At 37.8% G+C, this 10,694-nt stretch overlaps 2 protein-coding genes across 10 annotated transcripts in view; both read right to left on the bottom strand.

The window, feature by feature from the left end:
• The window catches only part of Agbl3 (AGBL carboxypeptidase 3), a 103,314-nt gene that overhangs the window by 4,074 nt on the left and 88,546 nt on the right, over positions 1–10,694 (bottom strand). Inside the window, exon 19 of one of the 9 annotated variants that reach the window (XR_008214569.1) lies at positions 8,330–8,553. The exons of the other annotated variants lie outside the window; for them this stretch is intronic. The gene's annotated coding sequence lies outside the window, so the exon portion shown is untranslated. The remainder of the gene's footprint in view (positions 1–8,329; positions 8,554–10,694) is intronic. 9 annotated transcript variants of the gene reach the window in all.
• The window catches only part of Tmem140 (transmembrane protein 140), a 33,873-nt gene that overhangs the window by 19,230 nt on the left and 3,949 nt on the right, over positions 1–10,694 (bottom strand). The window lies entirely within an intron of this gene.

The following is a 10,694-nucleotide window of genomic DNA, read 5'->3' as shown; positions in this document are numbered from 1 at the left end:
GATTTTGTGTGAACTTGTTTTCTACTCACTGGGATTAAATTCCAGGAAAGCAGTTGCTAGTTATATGGTAGTTATATATTTATTTTTGTTTTATTTTTGAAAGAGACTCTTGCTATGTTGTCTGGGGTGGTCTTGAACTTACAGTCCTCCTAACTCTTTCCTCTCCAAGTGCTAGGATTACAGGTATGTGCTATCACACCAGCCATGAGATACTTACTTAAGAGACTATCAATTTTTTTTAGAGTTGTCATTCCATTTATGTTCCCAGCAGCGATATATAAATGACCCAGGGTCTGCATCCTCACTGGCATATGGTGTTCCAGTTGTTTCATGTTTTTGTTTAGCTATTCTGATATGTGTGCAGCAATAGCTTATTGTGTATTAACTTGCATTGCTGATGCTGATACTTCTTGTAGTTGTGCACTACCTGTATATTGCTTAGCTAAATGCCTATTTATGTCTTTTGCCTATTTTCTAATGAAATGTTCTTTTCTGAAGATTTATTTTAAATTATATGTATGCCTGTGTGTTTGTTTGTGTGCCTGTGGAGGCCAGAAGAGGGTGACTGATTTCCCTGGTGGTTATAAGCTGCCCAGTGTGGGTGCTGGGAATAAACAGGTCTTTTGCAAGAGCAATTCATGCTGTTAACCGCTGAGCCATCCCTTTAGCCCTGAAATGTTTTTCTAACTGTTGAATTGGAGCATTCTCTCTGTGTCTATGTATGTACATATGTGTATATACATGTTCATGAGTGTGCATGGTTTTGGAATGTACATATACATCTGGGGACTTGAGGTTGACATTAGGTGTCTTCCTCAGGTGCTTTCTACCTTTTTTTTTTCAAGACAGGAGCTCTGAAGTTGGAATCACTCTAGGACTTACCTTCTTATAGACTTAGAGGGTCTCTAGGATTTCACTTTGCTATAAAAATGCACTATATTTATTTTATTAGAGTAGTTTAATTATACAGCAAGCCCCAGACATTCTTCTGTCTTTGCCTCTCCAACACTAATTAGTATTATAGTCATGCATCAACCACTCAACTTTTTACTTGGGTGCTGGGAATTGTACTCATGTCTTTGTTTGCCCACAAGCACTTTACTGATGAACCACCTCTCTAGTCATGGAGGGTCATCTCTTCAGCTCCTTTTGTAGAATTTTAAATATGCCTTTGTGTCGTTTTGTGTTTTGGAGACAGAATTATTATATAGCCCTAGCTGGACTGGCATTCAGTTGGTATCCCAGGTTGAACTTTTACTCACAGCAATCCTCGTGCCTTACTCTCCCAAGTGTTGGGATTACAGGCATGCATTACTATGCTTGGCTTTTTATATGGGTCTTTTTCAAAGTAAACATTTTAAGTGCAACTTACTTTTTTTTTCTCTTTTATGAATCATATTTTTGGTATTAGGCCTAAGAAATTTTAGCTTAGCCTTAGATCTGGGTATTTTCTATGTTTTTCTAAAAGTTTTGTAGTTTGATATTGTGTATTGGACTCCATGCTCCATTTTGAATTAACCTACATATAAATGATGGATTTAAGCATTTTTTGTTTGTTGTTTAAAGGTGGTTCAGCCGATTTGTGTCAATCTACTCTATTCCACAGATGTGTCTCCTCCTCCAATACTCCATTGTACTGCTGTCACTCTATGAAAGTTCTGGAAATCCATAGGCCAATTTCTTTTGCCTAATTGTTTTTGATGTTTAGTGTTTTTGTTACATTAGCCTTAATTATGTCTATAACGAGTCTATTGAGACTTTGATGGGAATTGTGTTGAATTTGTGTATTCACAGGAAGTGCTGACATCTTGAGTTTTCCAATCCACAAACATGTTTACCTTTTCCATTCATTTACATTTGGTTTTCAACATTCTTGTTATTTTCAGCTGTAAGATTTGTACATATTTTGTAGAGTTACATATATGTACTTCATTTATTGAGAAGCTGACAATGGTTTTATATATGTAAATTTGGAGGTCACATGTTTATTTTTTATAGCTAGAAGTATAATTATGTTTATATGATTGTCTTATATTCTGAGACCTGGAAGGACTTGCTTGTTTTTCAAGAAGTTTAAAAACAAGTTCCTTGAGATAGTCTACACAGAGAATACTATTTCACAAACAGCAGGTGCTGTGTTTTTCCTTTCTTCCTGTGGATATGCTTTTCCTTTCTTCTTGCCTAGTTGCTGTGGCAAGAACCCCTGGCACAAGGGTGATTAGAGTGTGAAAGTAGTAAAAGTAGACTCAATAAAGTGGCATGAGACCCCCATTCCTTCTCTTCTGACAGCTGGGTTTTTTAAATCACAAATATTGACATGTGTCTGTGCCAATTAATAGAGTAATGTGGGTTTTCTTCTTTATCTTGCACATATAGAGGGTTATATTGCTTTTTAAGAACATTGAGCCATTCATGAATTTCTAAAATAAGACCTACTGCCAAGAGGTAAATCATAATTCCTTTAAAATTTAGCACTGAATTCTATTTGCTAATAGAATGAACAGGGCAGAATTTCTTGATTTTTCCATTTTTGTTTTCTCTTTGGCTGATTTTGGCATCATGCCAATAGTAACTTCATAAAATGAACTGCAGACTGTTTTCTCATTTTCTGGAAGACACTGTATAAAACTAGTGTTAATTATTCTTTAAATGTTTTATGAAACTGTGCTGTGAAACCATATGGTCCATGAGATTCCTTTGGGGGTGGTTAAAATTATGAGTTCAATTTCCTTACACATACACACACAAACATGTAACAATGATTAAAGGAGGTCATGAATTTAAGAGGGAGTGGTGTGGGACATGGGAGGATTTGGACAGGGGAGGGGTGGGAATGATGTAAATGCATTGAAAAAAAACCCTTCAAAATAAAAACTGAGCTATAGGGGCATGAAGACATTCTATTCCACAGAATGTAGTTCTGTGCGGGCTGTGGGATATAATTCTGTATGCTGTGAATATGTGTTGCTCTGATTGGTTGATAAATAAAATGCTTATTGACCAGTAGCCAGGCAGGAAGCATAGATGGGGCAAGCAGATGAGGAGAATTCTGGGAAGAGGAAGGACTGAGTCGGGAGTCACCAGCCAGACAGAGAGTAAGCAAGATGTCATGGTAGAACTGAGAAAAGATACCAAGCCACATAGATAATAATTATAGGTTAATTTAGGTGTAAAAGCTAGTCAGTAATAAGCCTGAGCTAAAATTCTGGGAAGAGGAAGGACTGAGTCGGGAGTCACCAGCCAGACAGAGAGTAAGCAAGATGTCATGGTAGAACTGAGAAAAGATACCAAGCCACATAGATAATAATTATAGGTTAATTTAGGTGTAAAAGCTAGTCAGTAATAAGCCTGAGCTAAGGGCCAAGAAGTTATAATTAATATAAGTTTCTGAGTGATTATTTTATAAGCGGGCCACAGGACTGCAGGGGCCTGACAGGACTGGAGAAACTTCAGACTACATTTAGCGCCCAATGCAGGGCATTGATCCACACAGACCTACGAAAGCTTAAAGATTCTGAATGCAGAGAAACAGAGCCACACTAGACTTCCTAGTCTCACAGTCTCATGCCAGTAGCAGCATAGAGACTCATCTCCCAACAGCTGCCTGTGAGATGGAGCTGGCCACCAGTCACCATAAGCTATGCAGCATGGTAATTTCTGCTGCAGTACACAGTTGTGTCTCCAAGCCACACAGTGTGGTCTATGGTGGATATAGCTTTTGCTAGTACAGACAAAAAGGAAAAGAAAAAAAGAAAGAAAAGAAAAGGAGAAAAGGTTTCTGGGCTACAGGCTGCTTGATGGAGGCATGGACCCACTGCCTCCCAGAATCAGTGGAGAGCATGGCTCCCAGAGCTGGTGGTGAATTATCTCCACCATGTTGAAAAGCTGAGATGGGCGGAATAAGCAGCCAAGGCTGCTGCTTCAGTACTAACCACTGCAGTTTAAAGCAATAGATTCACAATAAGGCAGATTCAGATGGAATAAGACTTTAAATGGTTTACAGTGTGTGTAAAAATGTATGTAGGTTTAGAAGAGAGAGGAAAATGAATATAGACAGTTGTATAAAGAAATAGTTTCAAAAAATAAAGTCTTTAAAAAGACAGTAAAAGTAATATAAAAAAATAAGCCACATAAAGTTGGAAACCACACAGAGAATCTGGATTATATTGTCTTTGGGATTTTTTTTTTTTTTTGGTTTTTTGAGACAGGGTTTCTCAGTGTAGCTCTGCGCCTCTCCTGGAACTCACTTGGTAGCCCAGGCTGGCCTCGAACTCACAGAGATCCGCCTGGCTCTGCCTCCCGAGTGCTGGGATTGAAGGCATGCGCCACCACCGCCCGGCTGTCTTTGGGATTTTTAACTGCAGAGAGACATTTGATTGTAAAAGCTACTAAGTTAAACCAATATGTACATGTTAAAGGTATCTTGACTTCAAAATTTGTGTCTATACGTTGCTTTGGAAAAAAGGTTCTGCTTTTGTTTCCACAGAAGGTGAGAACCTATGGATTGCTTCTAGACTTATATGGTTTGATCAAGAAAGACCCCCTGAGAGGTCTCCAGATGTTCCAACATCCAGATCAGCTTCAAGGCAACTGGCCAAATTAATTAAGGGACTATTCTATTACTAATCTCAACTCTTTGATTCTATTCTGATTCTTTAAACTTTTCTTAAAATATAAATTTTATATCAAAATTTACAAGATTAATATATATAGATATATACATTTTAAACTTTGTTAAGATATAAATGGTCATATAGAGTACTAACTAATTCTAAAAAAAAGACTTCAATTAACTACATATATATGTCTTTGTGTTTGAGTCTCTTATCAGTTTTCTACAGGAAATCATGGCCAGGCCTAACATCAACTGAAGTCTCCAGGAAAAAGATGGGGCCCCACAACAACAACAATTCCATGTAGATAATAATAATATCACTAAGCTGACAAACATCATTTACAGATCAGCTTTAAACTACAAAGTGCTCAGAGCAATTTTGAGATGACTAGCTGAGATGATCCAATCTCAAAGACTACTTAAATAATGACTTGAGATAAACCCTGAACTTTGACATTATACACAGACTGGATAATGAAGGATATAGTTACCTTTCCTAGAATTTGACAATTAACCTAAAATTTTTCTTTCAGGATAAAGATAACTTCGCCCATACCCAACAGGAAGCAATTTTAAAAATACGATGCCCACATTCCCAAAGAAGTGGTGTGGGGCGGGTGGTTTTTTTGGTCTTTTTAATGGGTTTTGGGTCTGGAATAATTTTCATTGTTTAGGGGGGTTGGTTACAAGTTGTTGTCAAGGGTTAGGAAAAAGGCTAAACAAAGGAGATTAGATTTAAGGTTTTTTAAAAAAAAGAAAAGAAGAAAAAGACAATTACTAGTTTTAAATACTTTACATTGGATTGGATTGTTTTATATTGTATACAAATTATATATATTGAAATTGATATTGCTAGAAAATGCTATATGTATATTTCTAATTGTACTTATACTGTTCATTTAACAATGCAATTTTCTGATCCTTGAATGTTATTATTACCAACTATTAGGATATAAAGAAATGAAAGTTAGTAGTTAGACATTACAATAGAACTTGTAGTCATATTAGATATGTTTTAAAAGTTGAGCAGATATATTTTAGACAGGTCATCTTCAAACCCTTCAGAGATCTACAGAATATGCATTTAAAATGTTTTAATAACTTAGAAAAGTATTCTTTTTTGAGACATGTCGGCTCCTGGTAGTACCAATCTACTTCAGAGAAAATATGGGCATTGAAGAAACTGCATATGGAGTTAACTTTCATTGTGGCAAGTTAGCCACTAGACAACAAAGTATCCTCGAATCAACAGGACAAAATGGACAGACAGGACATAAAACAAAGGACTACTGATTCTAGGCAAAACAAGTGTGGTTATGGCTTTATCAAAAGGCATCTTCAGAGGCCAGGACAATATGGCACCATCCCTGAAGTGTCCTTCGCAATTCGGAAAAGGTACAGTGCCCTTGTCTTCGAAGGCAGCTGAACAGACAGTGGGCCGATGGCTTCTGATGTGCAATGGAACAGCAGCTGAAACAGTTATTCTTGAATAGTAACTAAGCTCACGCCTCTCAATAGTAGACTGGCATTTGATAGAGGGATGTGGAGAAGAATGGGATGCTGAGATAAAGCCATATATACACAGCCAAAAAGAATGGACAGCTGAATTAAAAAACCATCAACAATTTCCAGAATTTAAAATCCTAAATCATGACATGACACTAGTGGAATTCAGGTGTTTCTAGTACATGGACTGCTCTCACCAAATGTGAGGTTGAACTGTTGACCTTATGTACATCCTACTTCACAAATGAGTCTGTCAGATACACTAAGCCTATAGGCTAAAGATGATGCCCCAGCACTGCGGAGAAACCTCAGGTGACTGTCCAGGCAGCTGGCTGTTTCTGTCAACTCACAAATTTTTTGGAAATTGCTTACATGCACTTCCTGCTTTTATTTTTGTTAGCTAATATTATTTCCTTCTTGGGTCTCTGAGGGAGTTAAAGATTAGTTAGTTATAGCTAAAGGTTAGTTAGTTATAGCTGAAGATTAATTAGGATAAAAAATGAATTAGATACATTTTAGACTTAGCAAAATAGGATAATAAAATTATTTTCTCTAAATTTGTCAAATACAAATGGACTAGACATTGTTTAGGTATTTATTACTTGTATATATTGTATATAGTTATTGTACTTTTATATATAGTTTTTCTTTTGTTAGTTATAACCTTTTTCTTTTTATTAAAATAGAAAAGGGGAAATATGGTGGTATTTTATTTGTACTGAAATGTGATTTTAATTGTATGTTAATAAATAAAGTTGCCCGGGAGTCAGAGCTATTAGAACCATAGCAAGAGTGTGGTGGTGGTGGTGGCGGCGGCGGCGGCGGCGGCGGCGGCGGCGGCGGCGGCGGCGGCGGCGGCACACGCCTTTAATCCCAGCACTTGGTAGACAGAGCTAGGTAGATCTCTGTGTGTTCAAGGATACAGCCAGTATTGGAGACACATGCCTTTAATCTCAATCCCAACCATAGAAGACCTGGAAGTCTCTACAGACAGACAATGACGAGGCAGTCATGTGTTTGGGTTTACAACCAATGAAAAGGCAGAACAGAAAGACTATATAAAGACAAACACACAGGAAGTAGGAGAGGTCTCTTGGCTTAAGAGGCTAGCTGCAGGGTAAGGCTCTTAGCTCTGATCTCTTGGCTTTCTTCTTTGCATTGGTTCTGTGTTTCTTATTTAATAAGACGGTTGGTTACATCTACATTGAATAATATGTCACCTTTCATCATTTTATTTTTGGCCTGCCTACACTGTCATATTTGAAAGCATTTCACGTGAACTGCATGCCATTGAACAATGCCTTAAAATCTATTTTGTCAATTTCTTTCATTGTTTTATTTAAACATCTGGGTGTGATGATGTACACCTAATTTCAAAACCTGGGTGGCCAAGGCAGAACTGCTTGAACGCACAAGTTCAAACTGATTAAGGAAATATATATAGCAAGACCGAATCTCAAAACCATTTTTAAACTTAAGCTGTTTACACTGAAGTACTACTGGTATGTTAGACTCAAGCCTGCTTATTTTTCTTCCAATTTCAATGCCTTGAATCTTGTCTGTGGCCTATGTCTTTTTCCCTCCTGTGTGTGTAACAACTTTTTTTTAAAAAAAGTTCTTTCCTTTCTTCTCCCTCTCTCCCTCCCTTTCTCTTTCTTTGGCAATGTCTTCTCTCTATCTCAGGCTAATCTCAAAAACACACTCTTCCTGCCCCACCCCCTTGTACTCAAGGATTACTGGCATGGCCCCCAGACTCAACTGCCTGCAGTTGTTTTTTTTGTTTTTGTTTTTTGTTTTTCCTTCGAGACAGGGTTTCTCTCTGTAGCTTTGGAGCCTGTCCTGGATCTCACTCTATAGACTCAGGCTGGCCTCAAACTCACAGAGATCCGCCTGTCTCTGCCTCCCGAGTGCTGGGATTAAATGCATGTGCCACCACAGCCAGGTTCTGCAGTGTTTTTTTTTTAATGTACCTTTTTGAATAGCTTTTTGAAAGGTTTATATGTACTATGTATGCAGGACATAATTATGTAGTTCTGGTCCCGTGTTTCTTGCGAGCTTGAGGGAAACTCAGAAACCTTCCTCCTTCCTTTGTGTCTGTCTCCTTACTGTCTCACATTTATAATTGCCTTAAAAGTTTTCTTTACAAACATCAGTGTTACACAATCTTTGCCTTAACAATCAAGTATAATTTAGAAAGACAATATTTACCTGTATTTCTGCTTATCATTTCTTTTTTCCTGATATTCCTTTTGTAATCTATTTGTTAATGGAGAAATTCTTTTAAGGTAGTCTTGCAGTCAAGAGTTTTCTTCATCCAGTTGCTTGCTGATTTCTGTCTTTCACAGGACACAGCCCTTTAGTCTGACAGTTCCTTTTCCACAGCTTACAGCAGGGAGTCACTTCTTCCTGCTCACATGGTTCAGACTGCTCTTCTACAGGAAAGATGTGAATTTCCTTTGGCTGATTTCAATATTGTTTTCTGCAGCCAAGATCTGGTATATCACTAATACCCTCTTAGTGATTTGCTGAGGTTTCTGATTGTGGCTTTAAGAGTTTTTTTTTTTTTTTTTTTTTTTTTTTTTTTTTTTTTTTGCCAAATTTCAAGCTTTTCAGCAATTATTTCTTTGAATTCCTTCTATCTTATTTCACCTCTGCTTCTGAAATTCTGATAACATGGACAATAGACCCTATTTTAATCATCCCACAAGTTCCACTATTTAGTCTCTTTCCTCTGTGCTGCTCAGGTTGAATAATTTCTATCTCTCTCTTTCAATCCTTGGACTCTTTTTTGTCATGCTGCTGTATCTGTAACTGAACTTTTTTCTAGTATTGTATTTTTCAGTTTAAAAAGTGTCATTTGGGTATTTTTTAAATTACCTTTCACTTCTCTCCCTCTCCCTTTTCATTCCCTTCTCCTTTCCCTTCTCTCCTCTCTCTTGTCTGTTCTTCTATCCCCCTTTCTCTCTCTTTTCTCTCCCCATCCTTTGTTTTCCTCTCTATGCTCTCTCCTAGGCCTCTCCTCTTTCTTCCCTTCCTTCTTTTTCTCTTCTCTCCCTCTTTTTTCTCTCTCTCCTCTCTGCTCTCTCCATACTATCTTTGGACCCTCTCTCTTTCCCACTAAAGCTTTCTGTTTTCTTTATTTGTTCCAGGTGTGTTTGCTGAAGCATTTTCATCATGACTATTTTAAGATTGAGCCAGAAAATTCTAATTTCACAGACAGCTTTGTATTTTGAAACTATCTTTTAAAAATTAATTTTTAGATCTTCGTTTTTTTTTTCTTGAAAATAATTTATAAAGTACATTCTGATCAGTTTCCCCTCCCTTATCTTGTCCTTGGTGCTCCCCACCTCCCTACCCATCCAACTCTTTAGAAAACCAACATGCCAATAAAAAGCAAACAAACCAGAATAGAACAAAGCAAAAACAAAATTCCTAGTTCTTAATATGACAATTTATTATTATTACTGATTAAAACATGCATATTTTTCATATTAAAAGGCTCTAGATCTTATTTAAATCTTCTGTTTTTAGTTAGTATTTTGTAACTCTGCACCAGAAAGAGAAGTGGGAGATAAGATTCCATTATTGAGGATGGCGGTGCACTCCTATAAGCCTAGCACCTGGGAGACTGAGGTAGAAGGATAGCAAGTTAAGGCTAGCCTATGATATACAAGCAGGCCCTTTGTCTCAGAACAAACAAACAAAACAAAATAACAACAAAAATCACCCCATTGTTACCAGATGAATTAGAAGTCCATGTTCCCCACATGGAGTCTGTTGATATCAGAGGTTTCTAATTGCTGTTGGACAAGTATTCTATCTCTTTAATGCTGTGGGATGGTCTGTATGTCAAGTATGTTGCTGATTGGTCAATAAATAAATGACTGATTGGCCATTGGCTAGGCAGGAAGTATAGGCGGGACAAGGAAGAGAATAAAGCTGGGAAGTGGAAGGCTGAGTCAGAGACACTATCAGCTGCCACGATGACAAATAGCATGTGAAGATACCGGCAAGCCACGAGCCATGTGGCAAGGTATAGATTTATAGAAATGGATTAATTTAAGCTGTAAGAACAGTTAGCAAGAAGCCTGCCACGGCCATACAGTTTGTAATCAATATAAGTCTCTGTGTTTACTTGGTTGGGTCTGAGCGGCTGTGGGACTGGCAGGTGAGAGAGATTTGTCCTGACTGTGGGCCAGGCAGGAAAACCCTAGCTACATTTTAATTAGCCTCTGCTGAAACTGTGAGGTGGCTTTATTGATGCTGGGCAATGGTGAAAGTTCCTAACTCTCTACTAGGCTCCCACTGACACTAGCCCAAAGGGGAGGGAAAGAGGAACCTCATTTCTGTCCAGTAGGTATGGAAGCATAGAGTCCCTATGTGCTTTCCAGTGTCTTGGGGAAAGGCGACCTTTACAGACCAGTGTTAAAATTTCTGATTTCCACATATTCTTCCTTGATACTACTAGAACACAAATGTCTCACTATGCTTCACACGAGTGTAGTCTACACTTGTTACATGGTATCTGCTTACATAGGCTGGCATGGGGCCATTGTTATTCTTGGTATTTAGC

Source organism: Peromyscus californicus, unplaced genomic scaffold (assembly GCF_007827085.1).
Source record: "Peromyscus californicus insignis strain IS unplaced genomic scaffold, ASM782708v3 Scaffold_6__1_contigs__length_162567912, whole genome shotgun sequence".
Lineage (NCBI taxonomy): Eukaryota > Metazoa > Chordata > Mammalia > Rodentia > Cricetidae > Peromyscus > Peromyscus californicus.
This window is presented reverse-complemented; position numbering and strand designations above follow the sequence as displayed.